At 39.5% G+C, this 26942-nt stretch overlaps 1 long non-coding RNA gene across 1 annotated transcript; it reads left to right on the top strand.

Moving 5' to 3' along the window:
* The first annotated feature begins 560 nt into the window (after positions 1-560).
* Positions 561-26942, top strand: LOC139039503 (uncharacterized). The gene is made up of 4 exons (XR_011492808.1): positions 561-1201; positions 2699-2738; positions 22480-22651; positions 22895-26942. It is a non-coding gene; the product is annotated as an uncharacterized lncRNA (long non-coding RNA).

Genomic DNA, 26942 nt, shown 5'->3' with positions numbered 1-26942 from the left:
TGCTGCAATGAACATTGGGGTACATGTGTCTTTTTCACCAGTATTTATCTTTTTGTTCTTGCTATTTTTTTTTTTTCTCCATAGCACTTATCACCATTTAGAACAAAATGTGAAAAATCCCCATTTCTACTGTGATCCCCAGAGGCAGCTACTGACAGTAGCTTAGTATCCATCATTTCTCTTCCTTTTCTTCACATATCTCATATCTGCCTACCTACCCAACAACCTAACTATTTCACATGCACAGTTGTTTGGCTTTCAAGGAAGACCAAACTAACTTTTCTGTGGTTTTCATTGTTAACAATGTATTTTGGTGATCATCCCTATGAAGGCATAATAGTCTTCCCCCATTCTTTCTACCTTTACTATAGATTTCATCATGTCAATATCCTATAATATATTTAACTGTGCCTCTACAATGAACATCTTTTTTTTGGCTATTATAAGCAATGTTACAGTAAACACTTGTACAAAAACCTTTACATTCATTTGCTAGTATTTCTATAAGTAGATTTCTAGAAGTGACATTGACAAGTCAAAGGATGTGCATATTTTAAATTTTGATAGGAAATACCAAATTGCCTTCCAAACTTCTTTAGTCTACACACAGCCTCACTTGGTACTATTAATCTTTAAAATTTATGTCCTTCTAATAGAGGTGAGCATCTGTTCATTTTTTTCTTCCCAAGTTCCTTCTGTATGGCATTTGAATATTTGACTGGACTCTTTGCTTTTCCTTATTGTGTGTTATTAACTCTTCATATTTTCTGGATATTATTTTTTAACTTATTCAACATATTTCTATATTTTAGCCCAGTCTCTCTTTTTTTTTAATGGTTTTTCTTTACTGCTGTGTAACAAATAACCCCAAACTTCGTGGTACAAAACCAACAAGCATTTTCTTACAGTCACAGATTCTGTGGGTCAGGAATTCAGAAAGGGCACAGCAGTTTTTCTCTGTTCCATAGTGTCTCAGGCCTCAGCTAGAAAGTTTTGAAGACTGCGAAGGAATGTATTACTGGAAACTACAATCAGCCAGAGCCGCATTCGCTCACATGTCTGATGGTTGATGCTGGCTCTCAGCTGGGACTGCAACTGGGCTGTCATTGAGGACATCCATGTGGTTCTTTCCATAAATCTGTTTGGGCTTCCCCACTTCATGATGGCTGGGTTCCAGAAGAGAGTGGCCCAAGAGAACCAGGTAAGAGCTGTATCACCTTTTGTGACCTAGTTCCAGAAGTCAGAAGCCTGCTGTAGTTACAAGCCTACCCAGATTCAGTGAAAGAGAATTTGACACTCTTCTTAGGAAGAGTGGCAAGTTCACATTTAACAGGAAAATCATTTTAAAAGGAAGATATTGTTGAGGACAAACATGGGTAATAAAATTTGCTACAATCATTATGGTTTATGGAAGTATTAAATTATCTTGAAATTTAAGCATTGTAAGATGCCTGTGGTTTTATATTGTTTTTAAAAAAGCCTTTCTTTCCTAAATCAACATTATGTATTTTCCTTTATTTATCAGAAAACTTTAATAGTGTTGCTTATTTGTATTAGGCTGCTGAATCTATTTACTCCAGTCTATAAACTCCAATGTAACTTTAATTTTTTAAAACTTCAGTGTTTTTGTGTATTTCTATAAACCTGTATTTTTGTAAAAAGTATATATTAAAAAGGTGGAGCTAGTGGTGAAGCATTTGCCTGCAGTGCAGGAGATGCAGATTTGATCCCTGAGTCGGGAAGATCCCTTGGAGGAGGGCATGGCTACCCATTCCAGTATTCTTGCCTGGAAAATCCCATGGACAGAGGAGCCTGGAGGGGTACAGTTCATGGGGCCACAGAAAGTCAGACATGACTGAGCACCGGAGCACACATACATACACAGAAGACTAACTTTAAATTTGTTTACATTTACAGAATATCACCACAACTTTTTGCACAGTTCAGTTTTTCATATATGATATATAATGTTAATTATATTCTTGAAGGGATGTAGTGTGCATTTAATGCTTCTAATAATTATTGGTTAAAATTTCAGAAGTATTCACCTGTACTTTCCTCACTGTGACCTTCATTTAAAAAATAGTATTTTTAACACCTCTACCCATTTGAAGCAAGGAATTTTTAATTTTTTCTTTCCATATTTCCACTTATTTTTTAATGAATATAATTTGAAATTTTAAAGTCAGATAATATTTTGTATCTTTCATTTTAAAGTCAGTTTTACTGAGGTGGGTTGCGTGAAATATAAGATACCGATTTTACATGTACATTTTAGTTGTGTGTGCGTGTGAAAGTGTTAGTCACTCGGTCGTGTCTGACTGTTTATGGCCCTATGCACTGTAAGCCTGACAGACTCCTCTGTCCATGGAATTCTCCAGGCAAGAATACTGAAGTAGGCAGCCTTTCCCTTCTCCAGGGGATCTTCCTGACCCAGGGACCAAATCTGGGTATCCTGCATTGCAGGGGGATTCTTTACTGTTGAGTCGCCAGGGAAGCCCACATTCCAGTGGGTTTCATACTTTGTGATGACCACAGTCAAGATACAGAATATTCAGTCACCACAAAAAGTTCCCTGGGGAAGCTCACTCCCAATTCCAGAAAACACTGGTCAGCTTTCTCTCACTATAGATTAGATCTGCCTTTTCTAAAACTTCACATAGATGGAATTATATTGTATGTCCTTTTTGTTTTACAGGTTTCTGGTCAGCATTATGTTTTTGAGATTCATTCATGTTGTGAGTATCAATTTGATTCCTTTTCTTACAGTGGTATTTTGTTTTATAAATAATCTGAATTTTTAATCTAATATACTTGCTTAAACACTTAGGAAGGATTGGTATTGTTTATTCAAATGTTTGATTTCACCAGTGAAACTAACTGGACCTAAGCTTTTCTCTGCTAGAAAGTTTTTAGTTACTTATTCAATTTGTTCCTTTGTTAGAGATCTACTCAGGTTTTCTATTTCTTCTTTTTTTTTTTTTTTGGAATTTTTAACCATTTTTAATTGAAATAGTTAATTTACAATGTTAGTTTCAATTATACAGCAAAAGTAAAATGATTCAGTAACATGTATGTACATATTATATAGTATATAAATATATATTTTTTCATATTCTTTTCCATTATATATTATTATAAGCTATCGAATATAGTTCCCTGTGCTATATAGTACGACCTTGCTGTTTATATATTTTATGTATAGTAGTGTGTTTATGTTAATCCCAAATTCCTAATTTACTTCTTCCTGTGCTCCCCTCCTATTCTTTGCGAAATATGTTTGTTTTCTATATTTGTGAGTCTATTTCTGTTTTGTAAATGAGTTCACTTCTATCATTTTTTTTTTAGATTCCACTTATAAGTTATGTCACATGATACTTGCCTTTCTCTTTCTGACTCATTTCACTTATATGATAATCTCTAGGTCCATCCTTGTGCTGCAAATGGCACTATTTCATTATTTTTTATGGTTGAGTAATATTCAGTTGTATATATGTACCACTTCTTCTTTATCCATTTTTCTGTTGATGGACATTTAGACTGCTTCCATGTCTTGACTATTATAAACACTACTGCAGTGAACATTGGGGTGCATATATCTTTTCAAATTATGGTTTTCTCCAGATGTATGCCCAAGAGTGGAACTGCAGGATCATATGATAACTCTGATTTTAGATTTTTAAGCAACCTCCGTACTGTTCTCCACAGTGGCTATGCCAATTCAGATTGCCACCAACAGCGTGGGAGGGTTCCTTTTTCTCCACACTCTCTCCAGAATTTATTATTTGGAGACATTTTAATGATGGCTGTTCTGACTGGTGTGAGGTGACACCTCATTGTAGTTTTGATTTGCCTTTCTCTAATAATTAGTGGTAGGACTTCCCTCATGGCTCAGTGGTAAAGAATCCATCTGCAATGCAAGACGTTGGTTCGATCCCTGGGTTGGAAAGATCCCCTGGAGAAGGAAATGGCAACCCACTCCAGTATTCTTGCCTGGGAAATCCCATGGATGGAGGAGCCTAGCAGGCTACATGGAGAAGGAAATGGCAACCCACTACAGTGTTCTTGCCTGGAGAATCCCAGGGACGGGGGAGCCTGGTGGGCTGCCGTCTATGGGGTCGCACAGAGTTGGACACAACTGAAGCGACTTAGCAGCAGCAGCAGCAGGCTGCAGTCCATGGGGTTGCAAAAGAGTTGGACACAGCTTAGTGACTAAACAACAATAATTAATGATACTAGGCGTCTTTTCATGCAACTGTTGGCCATCTATTTGTCTTCTTTGGGGAGATGTCTGGTTAACTCTTCTGCTCATTTTTGATTGGGTTGTTTGTGTTTTTTATATTAAACTATATGAGCTGTTATATATTTTGAAAATAAAGCCCTTGTCAATAGCATCATTTACAAATATGTTTTCCCAGTCCATAGGTTGTCTTTTCAGTTTGTTATGGCTTCTTTTTCTGTGCAGAAGCAGGAAGAAATAGAAAATATAAACAGACCAGTTACCAGTACTAAAATGGAATCATTAATTTAAAAACTGCCAACAAACAAAAGCCCAGATAGCCCAAAAGACCAGATAGCCTCACAGGTGAATTCTACGAAACATTTAGAGATGAGTTAACATCTGTCCTTCTGAAACTATTCCAAAAAATCTGCAGAGGAAGAAACATTTCTGAACTTATTCTATGAGGTCAGCATCACCCTGATACCAAAATCAAAGATATCACAAAAAAAGAAAATTACAAGGGCAGTATCACTGATGAACATAGATACAAAATTCTTCAAAATACTAGCAAACCAACTTCAACAATACTTTTATTTTGGCTATTTGGTGTCTTTTGTGTTTCCATATAAATTTAAAAATTTTTTGTCTTAGTTTATGAAAAATGCCATTGGTAATTTGATAGAGATTGCGTTGAATCTGTAGATTTCCTTGAGTAGTATGAGATTTATTTCTGTGAAGCAGGGAATTTTCAATATCTTGCAAATGAGTGTGATAGACCACATTAAATAACTGAAGAATAGAAATAATATTATCATCTCAAAAGATGCAGAAAAAGCTTTTGATAAAATTCAATATCCATTTATGATAAAAACTCTTAAGAAAGTGTGCATAGAGGGAAAATACCTCAACATAATAATGGCTATATATGACAGACCCACAGCTAACATCTTACTCAATGGTGAAAAGCTGAAAGCATTTCCTCTAAGGTTAGGAATAAGACAAGGATGCTCACTCTTTTTTTTTTTTTTTTTTTTTAATATTTATTTAGCTGCTCCAAGTCTTAGTTGCAGCATACAGGATCTTCAATCTTCATTGCAGCAGGCAGCATCTGTAGTTGCAGCATATGAACTCTTAGTTATGGCATATGGGATCTAGTTTGCTGACCAGGAATCGAACCCTGGGCCCCTTGCACTAGAAGCATGGAGTCTTAGCCACTGGACCATCAGGGAAGTCCCAGGATGCTCACTCTTACTACTTTTATTCAACATAGTTTTGGAAGTCCTAGACTCAGAAATTGGAGAAGAAAAAGAAAGGGAATCTAAATTGGAGAAGAAGCGGTAAAATTGTCACTGTTCACATATGAGATCATAATATACGTTTGTGTGTGTTAGTCACATAGTTGTGTCCGATTCTTTGCGACTCTGGACTGTAGCCCATCAGATTCCTCTGCCCATGGAATTCTCCAGGCAAGAGTACTGGAGTGGGTTGCCATTTCCTTCTGCAGGGGATAATATACATAGAAAATCTTAAATATGCTTCCAAAAAACTATGAGTCTATCAGTGAATTTCATAAGATTGCTGGAATTAATATACAGAAATCTGTTATAGTTGTGTATACTAACAGTGAACTATCTTAAGAGAAATTAAGGAAACAATTTCATTTACCATTGCATCAAAAAAGAATAAAATATCTAGGCATAAACCTACCTAAGGGGCAAAAGAGCTGTACTCAAAAAACTATAAGACACTGAAAAATGAAATTGAAGGTGACACAAACAGATGGAAAGATACATGTGTTCTTGGATTGGAAGAATCAATATTGTTAAAATGACTGTACTACTCAAGGCAATCTACAGATTCAATGCAATTCCTATTAAATTACCAATGGCATTTTTCATGAACTAAGACAAAAAATTTTCAATTTATATGGAAGCACAAAAGACCCCAAATAGCCAAAACCATCTTGAGAAAGAAGAACAGAACTGGAGGAATCACACTTCCTGACTTCTAACTGTATAACAAAGCTACAGTAGTCAAAACAGTGTGGAATTGGCAAAAACAGTTGTTTACTGTATAGCACGGGCAAATCTGCTCATTATTATGTAACAACCTAAATGGGAAAATAATTTGAACAAGAATAGATCCATTATATGTATAATTGAATCCTTTTGCTGTACATCCAAAACTAACACAACATTGTCAACAAACATACTCCAATATAAAATTAAAAGTTAAAATAACAAACAAACAAACAAAATGCAGACTTCTAGATCAATGGAACGGAATAGAGAGCCCAGAAATAAAGCCACACAATTATGGTCAATCAGTCTACAATAAAGGAGGCAAGAATATATAATGGAGAAAAGATAAGTCTCTTGAATTAGTGGTGCTGGGAAAACTGGACAGATGTGTATAGAAGAATCAAATTAGAACATTCTCTAATACCATATATAAAAATAAACTCAAAATGGATTAAAGACCTAAATGTAATACCCAATACTGTAAAACTCCATAAGGGAAACATAGGCAGAATACTCTTTGACATAAATTGCAGCAGTATTTTTTTTGTTGTTTTGGATTTCTCTCCTAGGGTAATGAAAAAAAAAAAGATAAACATATGGAATCTGTTTCTTCTTATGTCTGTTTTGGGAATTTCTATCTTTCTAGAAATTTGTCTTTTTCATCCAATGTGTCTAATTTGTTGACACACAGTTTTTCATAGTATTCCCTTAGATGTCTTTTCACTTCAATAGTTTAAGTAGCAATGTCCCCTCTTTTATTCTTAATTTTTAAAACCTATTTTTCTTTTTTGTCAATTTTGTGATTTTTTTGTAAAAGATATTTTTTCACTAATTTTCTATTTTTTCTATTTCATTGATTTGTACTATTATTTCTTATTTCCACTCTCTTTTCTTCTGCTTACCTTGAGTTTAGTTTGTTTTTCTTTTTCTAGTTTCTTAAGGTAAAGCTTAAATTGCTGATTTGTTCTTTTTTAACATAGATGTTTCAAAGCTATGAATTGCCCTCTTAGTATTGCTTTAGCTGTATCCCATAATTTTGATATGCTTTAGTTTTTCGTTCAATTTTAGACACTGTAATTTCCCTCATGACATATTTTTTGACCATAGATTATTTAGAAGTGTGTTGTTTAATTTGAAGAATTCAGGAATTTTTCAATTTATTTCAACTATTGAGTTCTAATTTAATTTCATTATGGTTGAAAAGTACACTTTTCAACTTTTACAAAATTTTTTGAGATTTATTTTATGGCCTAGTATATCATACCTCTTGAAGAATGTTCCAAGTATGTTTGAAAAGCAGGTATATTCTGCTGGTTTTGGATGCAGTGGTCTACAAGTGTCAGTTATGGAATGTTGGTTAATATGTTTGTTCAAGTCTCTATCCCTGATGGCTTTTTGCTTAGTTATTTTGTCAGTTATTGAGAATGGACTATTGAAATGATCAAATATATTGTTGAACTGTGTGTTTCTCCTTTCAGTTCTTTTAGTTTTTGCATCATTTTATTTTAAGATTTTGTTGTTAGATGAGAATGGACTTGTAATTGCTATAACTTCCTAATTATAAATATAACCATATCAATTACTATTTTATAATAAATTGAATAAGAACTATCAAAAGGCACAGATGGTCAGACTGGATAAAAAAAGCAAGATCCAACTATTTGCTGTCTACAAGAGACAAAATTTATGTTCAAAGACATAAATAGATTAAAAATAAAAGGATTACACAAGATATACCATGCAGGCAGTAATCATAAGAAAGATAAAAATAGCTCTAATGGTATCAGACAAAATAGATTTTATGCCATGACGTATTACGAAAGACAAAGAGGAGGGAATATTTTATAAAAGAGGTATTTAAGGGTTATAATTTAATAATGTCAGTAATTTGTACTGCTACATGAAGCATTTTCTTAAGTGAGACTGACTCTTTTCTCTGTGCATTTAACAATAATGAACAGTACAGTGATTGCCAGTACAGTTTGATGTTCTATGCTGATTTCTGTTAAGGGGCCAGTAGACCACAGTTTTAGAGCTACTCATTTAGGTCATTTACACTTAATGTAATTACTTTAATGAGTGAAAGTGAGTGAATCACGCAGTCATGTCTGCCTCTTTGAGACCCCATGGACTGTACCCACCAGGCTGTTCTGTTCATGGAATTCTTCAGGCAAGAATGCTGGAGTTGGTATGCCCTTCTCCAGGGGATCTTCCCGACCTAGGGTTCAAACCCAGGCCTCCCACATTGCAGTCAGATTCTTTACCATTTGAGCTACCCAGGAAGCCCTTTTATACTTTTATAGTTGTGTTTAAATCTGTCATCTTGCTATTTATTTACTGTTTGTCCTATCCTTTGTTCTGTTTTTTTACCTTTTTGGATTAATTTAGTGTTTTCTTAATATTTCATTTTATCCCCACTATTGGTTTACTGACTATACCTCTTTTAATTTTAATGGTTTCTTTCCAAATTATAATATGCCTTTTTAACTTATTGGCCTACTTTTAAATATTATTCTATTTCATGTATAATATAAAAATCATATATTGTTTTGCTTCCATTTCCCTTTTTTCCCCTTTTGGATCTTGTTGGCATATATTTTACTGATATGTGTGTTATAAACCTCACTATGTTGTTACTACCTTTCTTTTACTAGTCAATAGTCTTTTAAAAAATTTTAAAGTAGGAAAAATATTTTAAAGATTTTCCCATCTCTTTACCATTTCTGGTGCTTTTCTTTTTTTCGTTTATAGATCTTTTTTCTTCTACTTGAGAATTTCCTTTCATATTTATTATGATTCAGGCCTACTGGTAATGAATTTCCTGAACTTTTGTTTGTCTGGTTAAGTTTTATTTCACTTTAATTTTTGAAGGATGTTTTTGTTGAATATAGAATTCTAAGTATAGGGCTTCTGTGCCCGCCACCTCACCCCACAAGACACACATTCAGCCCCTTCCATTCCATTGTTTTCTGGCATGCCTATTTTTTGGTGAGAATTGTGTTATAATTTTTTTACTTGTTTATCTGTAATTTGCAGCAGTTTAATTACATTGTGTCTTGCTTTGTGTTTATGCTGCTTGAGCTTATTAAATACCCTAAATCTATGGGTTTATTATTTTTATCAAATTTGAAAACTTTGGCCATTATATCTTCAAAGATTTTGTCCGCCTTGCATCACGTTTAAACAAACACTGTAACACTTTGTGTTGTTTCATAGGTTACTAAGACTTTTTCAGTCTGCCTCTGTCCTTCTGTTTGAATAGTTTCTTTTTTGATGTTTCAAGTTCAGCACCTTTTCTTCTGCAGTGTCTAATCTACTATTAATCCCATACAGTGAATTTTTCATTTTAGATATTTTAGATATTTTCATTCATAGAAGTTATATTATTTGTGTCATACATTTCCCTTTTTATTATGTACATATTTTCCTTTAAATACTTAAACACAGCTGTTACAATCATGTTTTAGGCCCATTGTCAGTTAATTCCTCCATTTCTGTCATTTTGCATCTGTTTTGACTGACTGACCTTTCTTCCTGTTATGACTTATATGTCCTAACTTCCTTCTGTGTCTAGTGATTCTTGGCTGGATGCTGGACTTTTTTATATTTTTGAGCACTGGAGATTACTGTCTTTCTTTTAGAGTGTTGGACTTTGATATGACAAGCAATTATTTGTTGATCAACTTGATCCTTTTAAAATTTTGTTTAAAGGCTAGACTGATCCTAGTACTAAGGCACGTGTGTGAAGCTTGAACATCTCCAATCCTGTATGAGCTCTGAAAGTGGTTCAACTTATAATTTCCCCAGCACTTTTTGCTCAACCTTGTGGAGTCTCATCCTACACAAAGGTGGCATAGTGTTCAGCAAGAGTCTCAGACATCCTCGTGAAAAACTTCTGGAGTTCTTGTTCTGTACGGTACCTTCCCTTATGATACTCTGCCCTGCAAATTCCAGCCTCCTCTGCCTCCCTGACTTCAGTGAGAGTACCATGCTCTGTGTAGGATTCTCTTCCTGATTTAGCAACCTACAGAGTGTCTGTTATCAGAAATCCAAGGGATTTCAGGATTTACCTCATTTGTTTTCCCTTCTTTAAGGGTCAGAATCTGTTAATGGTACTGCCTATCAACCAATGTCTCAGAATGGTTGATTAACACATTTTTGTTCACTTTTTTCATTGTTATGGGAGGTTACATTACTTTTTTTTTTTAACATTAAAGACATTTAAAATCTCCAACATCAAGACATTAAACATACCCCTCAGTTCCCAGAGTTTCCCCCAACTTGCTTTATTATTTTTCATGTATGTGGCAAAAGCAGTTAACATAAGATCTATCCTCTTAGCAAATTTTAAGTATACAATGCAGTTGCTAGTTACAGACACTAAGCTGTATAGTTCATCTCCAGAACATATTTATCTTGCATGTCAAACCTTTGACTATTTGGATATCACCTCTCCATTTTCTCATCCCCACCATTCCTGACAACCACTATTCTACTATGCTTTTATGAATTTGACTATCTTAGATCCCACATGTAAGAGAGAACATATGATCGTTGTCTTTCTGTACCTGGCTTATTTCACCTAGCTTAATACTCTCCAGGTCCATCCGTATTGTGACTAAGATTTCTTTCTTGTTTATGGCCTTGATGGTGGTGATGGTTTCACAGGCGTATACTTATCATCAAACTCATCGAGTTGTATACATTAACTATGTACAACTTTTTAACTTACCTCCATAAAGTGGGGATTTTATTTATTTTTTAAAATTGAAGTAGAATTGCTTTACAGTGTTGTGTTTGTTCTGCTGTCCGGCAGCGTGAATCAGCTATATGTATACATACATCCCCTCCCTGCTGAGCTTCCCTCCCACCACCACCCCACATCCCAACCTTTTAGGTCATCACAGAGCCCCAAGCTGAGCTCCCTGTGCTACACGGCAGCTTCCCACCAGCTATTTATTTTACACATGTAGCGTATAATAAAGTGGTTTTAAAAAACATTAGAAATCTTCAGTTGTAGGAATGCTTTGGACTCTTGAATGCATTCCCTAGGTATATCTCTGTTTCACCTGGTCACAGGCTTCACTGAGTTGATGCCTCTTCAGCTAAAACACAAGTCAGTGTATATTGTTTCCCTTCCAACCCTTTGTTCCCGGGAAACTTTGACCTAATGAACCTCTGCTCTCAACAGATGCTGCTTCTTTTCCTGTGTGATTCTCTGGTGTTCTGAGCCAAGAAAAGGAATGAAGTATAGGGATCAGGGTATACTGTCGAGGCTGTCTCCATGTGCCAGTACTTTGTGATGTGGGCTGTAGACTTCAGACAGCACCATGGTTTGTCCTTAAATTTCTGAGCAAGGTCTTTTGTGTGTGTGTGTGTTACTTGCTTGGTTACAAGACGATGCTGATGAAGACTACTGCAGGAAAAAATGTTTTCACAGAGCACTCCTAGTGGAGAGAGAGGGGTCGTAGCCCCGTTTTCTGGTTTGTGTCGGCTTGATCATCTGGGTCAGTGGGCTCATGGTAGAATGATTGGCATCTTTTATGCCTTTTCTCAGACAATTTCTGTTTCATGATTTAAAGCCAGCGTTGGTTGTGAATTGAAACCTCTATATACAGTTTTCTTTTTAAATCTTGCCCCATCAGCCTTATAACTAGTAATAATAATAACATGTACTTTATTAAGAAATCTCATACAATGAATCAAAAATATGAATTTTTTTCTAAATATTTATGCTCTGTTAACTGCCATTTCCACCATCGGGTTATGGTTCCCTTGTTGGTATTTTGCTCAGATTCTGCAGTGTTTTCAGTCACTTTTGATTATTAGAATAGATTAATAAGCCTCACTCATAATCAGTTTTAAGTGTCAGTCTTACAATGAATTCAAAGCTCTTTCTATCCCCATTCCTACTGCAAATCGGGCTAAAGATGGCACTTCAGAGCTGTCCCCTCTCAAGGGATTTAAGTGGGAAAGAAGGACAGGACAGAGGACTAGAGGCAGGTCCTTTCATTGTTCATTGTCTCGGCTTCTCTGACTGCAACCAGTGGATCGTTGACACTTCTGTGTGTGGCCAGTTTCCCCTTGCTGGCTCTGGCTCTCTGATGGTCTCCTTGGAGGAGCTGGGACACAAAGGACCCTGAACTCTGTAGAGCCCTTGACTTGAGGAGTTGGGTTTCTCTCCCACCTTCTGATTCCAGCAGCCTCTGTGACTGACTTGCTTTTACATGGTAGATGGGGCTCCTTGTTGACACATAGGTGAAATGAAAAAAGGCCAGCCATCTCAAAGTGGTGCCCACCCAACCGTGGAACATTCTTTTAGCCTTGCTATGAATGCAGTGGAAACCTAAGCAGTCTCTCAGTCACTTCTTCCCTCAACTCTACCATCTCTTTCTTGTCTTTTCTCCAAGACCAAGGGACACGTTGGATACTCAGCAGACCTGTTGCCTCACCAACCTTCAGGGGAAGGATAGTCATTTAGTCAATGAAAAATGGAGGTGTTGGACACCCCAAAACAGAGTTATTCTTAGGATCTCCCTCCCTCAACCTCTTAGAGAAGAAACACCAGGTGTCTTCCCCCACGGGGAAGGGGAGGTTATTATTGTCTCTTTTTCCAAATATTCACCCAGAGGACACACTTCTCTGCCAGTTTCTCCTTTATATTAGTTGCAGATAGGACTGGGACTAGGAATAGGAAATATACTAAAATGAGTTCCTCTCAGTAAATCTAGAACATTCTTTGCCATTACTTTCTCCATTTGCTACAATTTCAGGACTACAGAGGAACTCCTGTTTTATAATGACAACATTAATAACCATGAAGCTATGCTACTCATGCTAACATTTACTAAGTATTTACTTGATGTCATGCATACAGGCATATCTTCTCCAATCCTCATAACCAGCCTATGAAAATGTCCCCATCATCTCTACTCTGCAGGTGAGAAAAAGTTACTGAACTATTAAATAGGAGAGCCAAAGTTCAGAAAGTGTCTGCATTTTTAGCCATTTCCCCCATATTGTGCATTGGACTGGTTGTCTTTGATGCTATTGAAAGTTTCTATCTTTGGGTTTATCTTTATAGGTATGGCCTGGAGAAATTGCAAGGGAAGCAGTAGTCCTATTAGAAGCCATTCTCAACCAGAAGTCTCATTTTTCCCTTTTATAACTTTAGGATTCTGTCATTCAGATGTAAATAATAAACATGGTTTGGCAAAGGTTAATAAAATACTCATTGACTTACTGCCAACTTCACTCCAGGTTCTAGTTTTTTTGTTTGTTTGTTTGTTTCTAGGGTTTTTTTTTTTTTTTTTTTTAGGGAATAGCTACCTCTTTGGCAGTTAATTTTCCCATGTGGGTTTGAATGAATTCCCTCAGGCCATAGCACTGTAATCTGGAAGAGTTCATTTAGCAAATGGCACCCAGCTTATCTCACCCTGGTTTGCCAAAGACACTGGGAGGCTTTGTTTGAACACAGGCAACAGTACTGGATGGCAGATGTTTGCAAATACCATTTGTTTAATTACTCAGGCACTTCATAATATATTTTTCTCCTAAGCTGAAACACATCCTTTTATCAGCTTTAAAACAGAGTGCAACTTTTCAGAGCCATTCTGTCTGCCTTTTTCCCTTCTGCATTGGTCCAAACAGATCAAGTGAACAAAGAGAAAGGAGTAGCCTTTGGCAGTTACCCTCAACTTTGCCTTTTAGTAGCCACAACAGTATAGAAATGAGTACCTTTTCCCATCATGCTCCCCACCCCCTAAAACATACAAAACCAACCAACAGAAAAGAACTGCTGACTATCAAACGGCAAGGGTGAAAAGATAGTCAAGGAGGAGGAGGCTCACGTGGCAGTAGCCCTTCCTAGCAGCCCATCTGACAGCATCTATAGTTAGTGTCTGAATTCCGGCAACTTCATAGGGGTCCGACCTGCCTCGTGGCTGGTGTGTGTGTGCTAATGAGAGGTTCTCATGGGCTCAGTGAGTGCCCAGCCCGCCTTGTCAATCTAAACCCCATCACTTCAGTCTCTTAAGCATGCAAAAGAGCCCCTGACAGTTGTACCTTAGAGGATGTGGGTATGTGTTGAGTTTATCTAGGTTTCAGGAGATTTGGAGGAAAAAAAAAGCATTAGGAATCAACATGAAGGAGACATCTAAGGCAGTTATTCTAAAGAAAATGGATAAAAAATACAACACCTCAGGCTGGCAATGAACTTGTAACCTAATAAAAGATCACATCTTTGGCCTTTATACCACATTCCACTAATAATTAGAAAACCAAAGCCTCTGGGGGAAGAGATACTCAGGTCATTTCCAACCCAGACACCAAGTTTCTGGAAAGAGTTAGCAATGCACCTGGCAACACATGGCCCTTATCTTGTAGATAAATAAGACTATTTCCTCCTAGTGACACAGTATTCAGTGTTCTCCTGTTAAATGCTTTGTTTCAAAGCATTCATCACCTCTCTTCCAATGGATTACAATAAAAGGACAACATCCTTTTGTTTTCCTTTGATACTTTTTTTGCACGCTGCTGTCTCAGTAATGCATTATAGTGATGGTCAGGTTTAAATGGGCCCTTTCAGAAACCCCCAGTTGACACTGGCATATTTGAAGAGGATTCGCAAACTTCCAGTTCGTAAGCTGTGTGGATGTGGTAATACTATTGTGTGCGCTGAAATCAAACCAGGTTATGCAAAGAAGAGACTCATCCCAGATGGTCCAGATTTACCTCTGACCTTGAAAGACACACACACACACACACACACACACATAGCACAATTAGTGAATCAGTCCTTACTTCTCTCATTGAGATATCAAGCTCTCTCCTTCTTGGGGGATATGGGAATCTCAGTTTTCTATGCTTTTGGCATATGACTTTCTTTAGATGAGTTTTTCTTCTCTCTTCCTGTACTTAGCCAGGAAAGAATCAGGAAACCAACAAAATGCTCATTGCTTACTTATTCAACCTCCTTGCTCCAGGCCCCTACAGCTAAAGAGACCACTGTTGCCCAATAGGTTGCCCTATTCTTAAGTGTTCTTTTATTTAGAATATTGTAGGATGTGAAAGAGTTAATTCATTTTTAATGTTATTTTTAAAAAAATTATCTATTTTTAATTGAAGGATAATTGCTTTATAATGTTTATTGGTTTCTGCCATACATGAACATGAACCAGAAATAGGTATACACATGGTCCCTCCTTCTAGAACCTCCCTCCCCATTTTTAATAAAACGGCTTATAGAAGATCCAAAAACAAGAAAAATATCTATAACTACATTCTAAGAGAGACTACAGCCTTTATTTTGATGTATTCCCATCCAGTCTTCTTATGCTATGCATAGTTACTACATAATTGTACTCACTGTCTAATACAGTTTTACATTGTTTCTCATTTTATTGTTTCTCATTATATTGTTTCTAATAAAATGTTTTATGTCTGAAGCACCCATTCACTCTCCATGCCTCATCCTAAGGAGTGACACAAAGGTTTCATACATTGTCACATAAAGTTATTGGGAATTGGATATTTACCAACTCTTGTCTCTTGAGGGAAATGCATTGGTTGCTTAGGTCTTATTTATTTATTTATTTGGGCTATACTGGATCTTCATTACTGTGTGTGGGCTTTCTCTAGTTGCAGCAAGTGGGGGCTACTCTCTAGTTGAGGTGCTTGGACTTTTCATTGTAGTGACTCCTTGTTGTCAAATGCCAACCTCCATTGGATCATAGAAAAAGAGAATTTCAGAAAATCATCTACTTCTGCTTCATTGACTACACTAAAGCCTTTCACTGTGTAGGTCACAACAAACTGTGGAAAATTCTTAAAGAGATGGGAACACCAGACCACCTTACCTGCCTCCTGCAAAACCTGTATGCAGGTCAAGAAGCAACAGTTAGAACTGGACATGGAACAATGGACTGGTTCCAAACTGGAAAAGGACTACGTCAAAGCTGTGTATTGAACACCCTGCTTATTTAACTTATATGCAGAGTACATCATGCGAAATACCAGACTGGATGAAGCACAAGCTGGAATCAAGATTGTCAGGAGAAATATCAGTAATCTCAGATATGCAGATGACACCACCCTTATGGCAGAAACCAAAGAGAAATTAAAGAGCCTCTTGATGAAGGTGAAAGAGGAGAGTGAAAAAGCTGGCTTAAAACTCAACTTTCAAGAAACAAAGATCATGGCATTTGGCCCCATTACCTCATGGCAAATACATGGGGAAACAATGGAAACAGTGTCAGACTTTATTTTCTTGGGCTCCAAAATCACTGTTAATGGTGACTGCAGCCATGAAATTAAAAGACACTTGCTCTGTGGAAGAAAAACAATGACAAACCTAGACAGTGTATTAAAAAGCAGAGACATTACTTTGCCTACAAAGGTCCGTATAGTCAATACTATGGTTTTTCCAGTGGTCATGTATGGATGTGAGAGCCAGACAGTAAAAAAGGCTGAGCACTGAAGAACTGATGCCTTTGAACTGCGGTGCTGGAGGAGACTTTTGAGAGTCCCTTGGACAGCAAGGAGACCAAACCAGTCAATCCTAAATGAAATCAACCCTGAATATTCATTGGAAGGACAGATGCTGAAGCTGAAGCTCCAATACTTTGGCCACCTGATGCGAAGAGCTGACTCATTGGAAAAGACCCTGGTGCTGGAAAGGATTGAAGGCAGGAGGAGAAGGGGACAACAGAGGATGAGGTGGTTGGATGGCATCACTGACTCAGTGAATCTGAGTTTAAGCAAACTGGGATACGGTGAGGGACAGGGAAGCCTGGTATGCTGCAGTCCATGGGGTCACAAAGAGTCAGACATGACTGAGTAACTGAACAACAATAACTTTTGTTGTAGAGCACGGGCTCTAGGGCATTTGAGCTTCAGTAGTTGTGGCATATGGGCTCAGTAGTTGTGGCTCGTTGGTTTACTTGCCCCATGGCATGTGGAATCTCCCTGGACCAGAGATCGAACCCATGTCCCCTGCATTGGCAGGGAGACTCCCAACCACTGTGCACCAGGGAAGTCTGGTTTGTTAGATCTTAATCCAGCTGTAACCTGTTTACATTTCTTCTGGTTTCTTAGAATCAGAGACTGCATTACCATCCAGAAGGACTTCTTGCCTCTCCTTCCATAGTGTGATAGTTCTTGCATCTTCAGGAAATCTGAAGACAAGTATGTTCTCATTTTCTATACCGTCTAATGCAAGCTGACTAGACTTGCTATCCTACACTTGTTAAAAACTAGTTTGAAATTGGGATCATCACTTGCTTCAGCCTTAGCCTACACTCATATCCTGAGTTGCATGATATGTACTGAGGGTGACAAATAAGCTGTGTATTTACATTTCTCTTCAGTTGATGGTGGCTGAATAGCAGCCTAGGGTCTGTTTATGTCAGTGGGTGCATGCAGCATGCATGCTAAGTCTCTTCAGTTGTGTCTGGCTCTTTGTGACCCTATGAACTGCAGCCTGCCAGGTCCATGGGATTTTCTAGGCAAGAAGACTGGAGTTGCCATGCCCTCTTCCAGGGGATCTTCCTGACCCGGGGATCTAACCCATATCTCCTGCATTGCAGGCATATTCTTTACCACTGAGCCACCAGGGAACCACCAGGGTGGTTTAGGTCAATATAATAAAAGTATGATTATTTAGCAATGTTTGCCTCAGATACAAGGGGAAGAAGTTACATGCCTAAAGTTTGCCATACCTTGAGAGAAAAACTTATTGTAAGTCTAATATGTGCTATGTATAGTACTGTTATATGAATATACTATATGCTATTTTCCTCATAGTGGTACAAGGAAATGGTTTCATTTTCCCATATGAGCAGTGTGGTAGAGCAAAAATTTCAATTGAACTCAAAAATTAGAAAAATTACTCAGGGTTAATCTATGAAATCAACACAAAATGAAATACAGAGAAAAGCTTTACAGCTTTATGCTAAACAAACTTGTCAGAATGGCTCCCAGGATAGTAATATTCAGTTCCTAAGTTGTGTCCAACTCTTTGCAACCCCATGAACTGCAGCACACCAGCCTTCCCTGTCTTTCACCATCTCCCAGAGTCTGCTTAAACTCATGTCAATTAAGTCAGTGATGCCATTCGGCCATCTCATCCTCTGTTGTCCTCTTCTCCTCCTGCCCTCAATCTTTTCCAGCATGAGGGTCTTTTCCAGTGAGTCACTCTTCACATTAGGTGGCCAAAGTATTGGAGCTTCAGCATTTGTCCAATGAATATTGGACAATCCAATGAATATTCAGGGTTGATTTCATTTAGGATTCAATGGGTTGATCTCCTTGATGTTCCAAAGGACTCCCAAGAATCTTCTCCAACAGCACATTTGAAAGCATCAATTATTTGGCAATCAGCCTTCTCTACGGTACAACTCTCACATTCATACATGACTACTGGAAAAACCATAGCTTTGACTATACAGACTTTTGTTGGCAAAGCGATGTCTCTTCTTTTTAATACACTGTCTAGGTTTGTCATTGCTTTTCTTCCAAGGAGCAAGCGTCTTTTAATTTCATGGCTGCAGTCACCATCCACAGTGATTTGGGAAGTCGGTCACTGTTTCCACTGTTGCCCTGTGTATTTGCCATGAAGTAATGGGATCAGATGCCATGATTTTTGTTTTTTGAAAGTTGAGTTTTAGGCCAATTTTTTCACTCTCCTCTTTCACCTTCATCAAGAGGCTCTTTTGTTCCTCTTCCCTTTCTGCCATTAGGGTGGTGTCATCTGCATTGTTAATATTTCTCCCTGTAATCTTGATTCCAGCTTATGATTCATCTAGCCCAGTATTTCACATGATGTATTCTACATATACATTGAAAAAGCTGGGTAATAATATACAGCCTTGGTGTACTTCTTTCCCAATTTGGAACCAGTCCATTGTTCCATGTCCAGTTCTAACTGTTGCTTGACCTGCATATAGCTTTTGCAGGAGGCAGGTAAGGTGGTCTGGTATTCCCATCTCTAAGAATTTTCCACAGTTATTGTAATTCACACAGTCAGAAGCTTTAGCACAGTCAATGAAGCATAAGTAGATGCTTTTGGAATTCTTTTTCTTTTTCTATGATTTGGCAGATGTTGGGAATTTGATCGCCAGTTCTTCTGCCTTTTCTAAATCCATCTTGTACATCTGGAAGTTCTTGGCTCACATACTGATGGAGCCTTGCTTGAAGGATTTTGAGCTCTATCTTGCTAGCGTGTGAAATGAGTGCAATTGTTCGAAAGTTTGGTATTGCCCTTCTTTGGGATTGAAATGAAAACACCTTTTCCAGTCCTATGGCCACTGCTGAGTTTTCTAGTGTGCTGGCATATTGAGTGCAGCACTTTAACAGTATCATCTTTTAGGGTTTGAAACAGCTCAGCTGGAATTCCATCACCTCCACTAGCTTTATTTATAGCAATGCTTCCTAAGAGCCACTTGACTTCACACTCCAGGATGTCTGGCTCTAGGTGAGTAACCATACCAGGGTGGTTATCCAGGTCATTAAGACCTTTTTTGTCAGTTCTTCTATATACTCTTGCACCATCTTCTTAAACTCTTCTGCTCCTGTTAGGTCCTTACTGTTTTTGTCCTTTATTGTGCTCATCTTTGCATGAAATGTTACCTTGATATCTCCAATTTTCTTGAAGAGGTATCTAGTCTTTCCCATTGTATTGTTTTCCTCTGTTTCTTTGCATTGTTCACTTAAGAAGCCTTTCTTATCTTTTTCTTCTATTCTTTGGAGCTCTGCATTCAGTGTGATATATCTTTCCCTTTCTCCTTTCCTTTTCATTTCTCCTTTTCTCAGCTATTTGTAGGGCCTTCTCAGACAACAGTTTTGCCTTCTTGCATTTCTTTTTCTTTCGGATGGTTTTGGTCACTGGCTCCTATACAGTGTTATTAATCTCCATCCATAGTTCTTCAGGCAGTTTGCCTATCAGATCTAATCTAATAGCTGTGTCTAATAATTAAACATGTTTGAAAGAAAGATTGTCAATCAAAAGATGATTTGATTAATAATGGAAACTTAGATAAGCAGGTACTACTGAATCCCCTATTGGCTGTGTATACCCAAGCAAGACTGCTCAGTTTCTTATATTCGGCAAACATTTATTAAACATCTGATGTGGGCTTTGTCCTTGGTGCAAAGATAACGAAGATATAGCGATACAGTGCTTGCCCTCAAGAAGCTCACAGTTGTTGGAGGAAACAGTTACAAACGGATACTTGAACTGCACAAGGTCAGAAACTTGCTTGGCTTTGTGGAAGTATAGCCAAGGAGAAGCACCCTCCCCGAACCTGAGAGAAAATAGTAAGGCTTCCTGGAGGAGGTGATATCTGAAAGGAGTCTTAAAGTAGCTTTTCAAACTATACTAGCTTTTCAAACTTTTCTCTTTTTAATTTTCAGTCTACCTTGCAAATACAATAAAATGATTGACTAGGAAAGTAAAATTTTTAAAAAATCAAGCCCAACTTTGTTATTAGAGTACAAAGATATGAAATTAACATATCATAATATAACATATCTAAATGCTCTCTTTCAACTTACCTCAATTAACTGGTTTAAAATCGCTAATGGGAAGCTGCTGCACATGGCACAGGGCGCTCCGCTTGGTGATCTGTGATAACAGATGGCTGGAGTGGGGGGTCACAGGGAGGTGCAAGAGGAAGGGAATATACTTGCACATACAGCTGATTCACTTCATTGTGCAGCAGAAACTAGCACAACAATGTAAAGTAATTATACCCCAATTAAAAAATGCAGAAAACAGACAGGTGCACATCCATGGACTACACCTTGGCTGGCCTGGTCTTATAGGATGAGTCGGTATCAGTCATTGGCCAGTGGAAAGGACTGGTTAGCGCAAAGGACAGACAGCCTGAGCGAACAGCTGGCTGTGAAATTTCCAGAGTGGATGGTGGGGCGGATATGAAGTGCAAGCATTGGGCAAATTCTTTTGGCCATTTGATGACACTTAAATGTCCTTCCTTCCTGCTGTCCTGCTTGTGTTTCTCATCCCTCCCTCCCCAGTCCTTCCTTCTTTCTTGTTTTAAATAGTATGTTGGTGTGACTTTTTAAAGACAGGCTTCCCATGTGCCCTGATTTCTTCACTTTTTTTTTGTACCTGGATATGTTTTAATAAGTCAGCGTAGATTCCTTTTAGGAACAAGACTAATTACACATTGATAAGTTAAAAATAAAATAGAAAATGAATTAAAGGGAGAAAATTTTGCGTTATGAAGTAGCTGTAATTTAATCTCTATTCCCTACCCGTCATATGTAAGGAACATCTTCTGAATGCCCAATGCTAAATTAAGGCTTAGCTCTGACTTCAAAAAGCATAAAGCCTAGTAAAAAGGTAGGCAGTCTAACAGATACATTACAGATAAAACATGGTTAAATGCATGACTGTGTTTTCCTCAATGTATTCATTCATGACTTTCAATAAACTATGAACATAGTTCTTTGAATGTAGTTACAGGAAAACACATAAAGTATAGCCATGGACTTGCTCGGGAGACTGCGAAGTCTTTTCAGAAGAGAGGATGTTTAAGTAGGTGTTGTTTATTTAAAAAAACAATAATCTTTTCTCCTGACACACTAATGCATGTACAGAGTTGAGTCCATCTAATAGTTTTATAAAACTTTTCATGAAATCAGCCAAGCCCTCTTTTTCCTCCTTAGAAACAATGATTTCCAGCACTTTCCAGTTTTAATTCTTCTACCAATATATTTCTAACTAATATGCCTATGATGCTAGTGCTTAATATTTTCAGAGGTAAGTAGTATATATTGACTTTTGTTTATACAAACTTAGACTTGCCTTTCTTATTACCCGACTTCTGCCACCCATCTCCCCATCTCTTTTGTTGTTGTTGGTTTTATTGCTGTCTGTCATAGTAGAGGCTTTGTTCAAATGTCTCTTGACCGTGGCAAATAGTTCCTGTTTCAAGCTGCCTGGAACAACCTGTATGGAAGAGGGCTAGGGCTGTGCATGGAGGCTTCCCTATGAGGGAATCAGGCAGCTCTCCTGATTATTTTATTGAGCACTCATACATGTCAGCATTTTAACATCTTTTTTTTTGAGTTGGTCCGTTTCCCTAAAGAGGAATCTTTTGGGCTCTTGCTCAGGAGGTATAAAGCTGGTTGCCAACTTTTCCAGAGCCAGGCTGGGCATGCAGCTGAAAGTTTCACCCTCTTGTGCATAGACATCTCCTTAATCTCTCTTTTCAGAATGGCTCCATGAGCTATGTCTACCCTTCCCAACTCCAGAGTTCCTCAGGCTAAGCCTCTTCAGGATGAAACCTATGAGCCTCTGGGTGAAGAAGGCTATTCACCTGCCTGTGTGGGGAGGATGGGAAGATCCAGGGATCAGTGGCTCCCTGTACACTCAACAAATGCACAGGTGAGCGCCTCCCACCCCGCCTTGCCGGGCGCCCAGCCCCTGGTTCCGGGCTGCTCGTGTTCTGCTGGAGACTGATCGCTTGATCACACATCCCTTTCTGGTCTACTCGGTTAGGCACTGTGCATCTGATTTCCACATCCCTGCATTTTGTTGAAATACTTTACCAGCTGTCAGTTTCTCTTCTCTTGGCCTTTGTGGGTTTATGCATCGTTATAGAAAGTCCCCTTTATATCCTTTTCCTAGGTTTTCAAGAGGGAGCAGAGGAGAATACCTCTTCAATCAGCTGCTTTAAACCTGGAGTCGTAAGTTACCCTTTCAAAGGCAGTTTAAGTAAGGGTGAAGGCATGAGGGGATGAAAGAGGCAGTTGAGGACAAAGAAACAACAAGTCCAAGCAAGAACAGAGAAGTCTGAACGCGTCTGGCGTCGTGTTTGGGAAGTGAGGATTACAGTTTGGCTGGAGTCTAGGCTATAATGGACAAGGGATAACTAAGGGAAGTAGACAGCCCCTGTGATAGATTGGTTTTTAAAAATGGACCGAATTGTTTCCCTCCCTTGAGGCATAGGTCTTACCATATGACTCTGAAGCTTCCTCTGTCAGTAGGAGAGTCTGTTCCTCAGCCCCTGGAATCTGGACTGGCCTGGTGATGGCTCTGGTCGACAGAATGTGGCAGAAGGGACAGTGTATGGCTCTGACTAGGCCACAAGGGGCCTTGCACCTTCTACTCGCCATTTTGGAACCTGTCCACGTGCCATGAGCTCAGGTTTGCTGCTGGAGGATGAGAGACATGCAGCCCAATCTTGTCTGTCCCCCTCGCTGACAGCCTGTCGGTCCCCAGAAGCAGCCTTTGGGGTGACTCACAGATGACTAGACACAAAGGGAGCTTAACTGAGACCAGACAAAACACCCCTTCCTAGGACAAACCCAGGGGCCTCTCCACGCCAAGATGGGTGCTGGGACCACAGTGTGAATCAGACGTGAGGGACACAACCACCAAGAGGGAGACAGGCTGCTTTGGTGCTCTGGGAATGACCTACGTCAGATCAGGGGCTGCAGGACTCGGGACCATAAGCACGTTCTTCACTCGATGTGTCCTTGCCTCTTAATCTCTCCTTTATTCAGTACCCCAAAGAAAATTAGTTCAGAATGTCAGAGCCATTCTGGCTGAGCATTCTCCAAGGTAGCACAGCCCAAAGGAAATATATGAGCCATATATACCATTTAAAATTTTCTAGCAGTCACCATTATTAAAAGGTAAAATCAGGTAAAATCAATTTTTGCAGGTACAATCAATCATGTTTTATTTAACTCGGTATACCCTCTCATAACAATTCAAAAGCTCAAAACCAGTTATAAAATTATTGAGACATTTCACAGCTCCTTATTTTGAGCTCACTTTTCTTGGAATTGCCTTTAAATTGTCAGCACACCTCATTTCAGAGCAGCCGCTTTTTCGGTCCTCAGTAGGGGCCTTTGGCCAGTGGCTGCGTGGTGGACAGTGTGGTCCACTGCGCCCGGAAGTGCCTCAGAGAACAGACTGCCAAGCAGAAGGGCTTGTCTCTCGTCCCCTGCCCCTCCCTGCTGGGCGCCCAGACCCGAGGAGGCCTGCTCAGGGACCTGCTGAACCCCTGCCTGCTCCGATTATGTTTTCAGGGGAGGCTGCGTCGCCCTTGGGCCACGGGGCAACTTTTGCCTCCCCCAGGCCTGGCTCCCTGCAGGCCTCCTCTCCTTACGATGAAACGCGACCGCTGGCCCAGCTGGGCCTGCGGGCGCACCTCAAAGCCAGGTCCTGGTGCAGCTCTCGTGAATCGCTCTTTCTTTTCCAGGGCACACAGAAAACATCCCCTGAGTCCTCTCCTCCCCTCGCAGCTTGAGAACCACCTGTGGAGGGGGCTACACAAGGCACCCTTTGTCTCTCAGCTTGTGCTGAACAGTGTACCTGCTTTTGATAAAAGCCTTACCCCGAAAAGCCACATTTTTGTCCCTTTTCTTCCTCTTCCATTTTTGTGGAGCCAACAATCAAACCCACTTTCAGCATTTAAGCTTATAAAACGGGAGCAGGTCTTGGCTTTGGAAATGGATTTTAGAGTTCCCCGCGCCTGACCCGGGTCTGACTTTCTGAGAGGAAGGCTAAGAACTGGGCACTAGTTCTGAAGGCTCCAGAAATGCTTTCTGATGCCTCTTGATAATGTGATTCTGTGTCGTCTCCATTTCTCAGTAAAATCGTTTCCAAACTTGAGGGGAGGTATCCTTTAAAGAAATGGGTCTGATAGAACAACTGTGCCCATAGGTAGTTCAGAGAGAATGGGGAAGCGTGGGCATAAGTGGAGGACGTGAATCCTGTCCCTGAGGGTGGCAGCTTCCAGGGTTTATGCGTGAGGAAACCAGGCCACCCCCTCGTCACCCATTCCCCCGCTCAGGCAACATGGCGCCAAGAGAGTTCATATGATGTGGGTCTTCAGGCCCCTGGTGCTGACTTTGTTCTCTTATTTTAAACCTAGATGCCTTGCATTTACAGTACAGCGGGAGAGTTGGAAATCCTCCCAAAAGATTTTCTGACATGGCCTTAGGGACACCTTAAAAACAACGAGCACTGAAAAGAATGCAGCTCCGTAGAGGAGACAGACATGGTGGCTTTTCAGAGGCTTATTACGGGGTCCCTGGACATGGGATACCTTTAATGTGGGTGATTGGAACTTTTACTTTTGGGGGAGAGCCTCGGTGTTACTGAAACCAGTTTTCCTCCAATGGAAATGATGTTTGTTACTCCTTCCCTCCTTCCCTCCCTGTTTGATTCACTGCAGACTCAACCCTCTCCAGGAGTCTGCTGCTAGGAACTACAGTTCATTCATCGAGTGTGTGCTGAGCATCTGTGATTGACCACCCACACAGCCAAGTCTCAGAGATTCAGAGAGGCCTTCAAAATGCCCTGCCTCCACAGCGCTCACCAACACTTAATGCAAAAGTTTTCTTTCTATTCTTTGATTATCATCACCCCTAACCTCAGACCAGGGGTTGGCAAACTATGGCCCAAGGCATAAATTTGGCCATTGACCTGTTTGCTTGCTTAAAAAAAATTTTTTTTATTGTGGCAAAATATTTGTAACATATAGTCTATCATCTTACCTATTTCTGAGTGTACAGAGAGCAGCCCCAGAACAGGAGCAGTGGGCGGTAGTGGTTTCTTCCCTGGGCACGGGTCTTCCATGGAGCACAGATCTGATGTGCCTGCAACAACAGCGCCCATTTCTCCACTGCTTATAACTTGCCAGATGCCGACTGAGTGATGTGTTGCCTCCTCGCACTTCATCCGCACAACAGCCCTGTGAGTCTGAAGCACGAGGGCTCCAGTTTTGCAGAGGACGAAACCCGTTAGCTTGCCCGAACTCACACGGCTAGACTAGAATTTGTGGGACTCGAGACCTGAGCCCAGGAAGTCCAGCGCCAGAGCCCCACACCTCCCTTGGTGCCGCACTGCTCTTGATCTTAGAAGTGATGCACAGCATGTGGGGCCCACTGATAGAGCAACGAATGATTGAAGTGAATACTGAAAGTGTGTGGAGGAGCACTATGCCACTGCGTTGCAAACACTGGACCATGGGAATCTTTGTATGTTCATCTGCATGTCTTCAGGATAGCCCTAGGCATATTTGCTGAATTTAATTGAGTGGAATGCACCATTTCCACAGATATGTCAGCATAGGCCTCTCTGAAGAAGGGAGAAAGGACGCTCACATTTAGCAATCCCTACAAGGTGCTGTGAAATGAGAGCTAGCGTCTTGTTCTGGCCTCACCTCTAGACATAACATGATGGTTCCAGGTCATTAAACCTTATTTCCTCACCTGTCCTTGCCTTTCTCACCTCTGTGCTTCTCCTATTGCTATTCCACCACCACGAATCCCTTCCTGTTTATCTCCACCTAGAAAACACTCATCCTCGTGACAGTTTAGTTGTCACTTCCTCCAGAGACACTCTCTATGAACCTCTCAGAGGATTTCCTTCTCTGTGTCCTGCAGGGACACACTTTACCTTGCCTCCAGGAGACCACACCTTCTACATCAGTATCTAGCTCAGCACTCAGCTCTCTGAAGGAATGTAGTAAAAGTTGACTTAATGAGCAAATGAATGTATGAGTGAATGTTCTTAAGAAGTTCTTCATGCACAAGGAACCTTTAAAATTCTCCAGAACCACTTTCCCTGAATAAGAAAAATGTCCCAAGCTGTTTCCCTTTCGTGATTTACCTCCTCCTATCTTTATTTTTTATTTATTAAAAATATTACTTAATGGAAA

Source organism: Odocoileus virginianus, chromosome 18, assembly GCF_023699985.2.
Source record: "Odocoileus virginianus isolate 20LAN1187 ecotype Illinois chromosome 18, Ovbor_1.2, whole genome shotgun sequence".
NCBI classification, from domain to species: Eukaryota; Metazoa; Chordata; class Mammalia; order Artiodactyla; family Cervidae; genus Odocoileus; species Odocoileus virginianus.
Note: the sequence above shows the minus strand (reverse complement) of the source record. Positions and strands in the feature narration are given on the sequence as shown.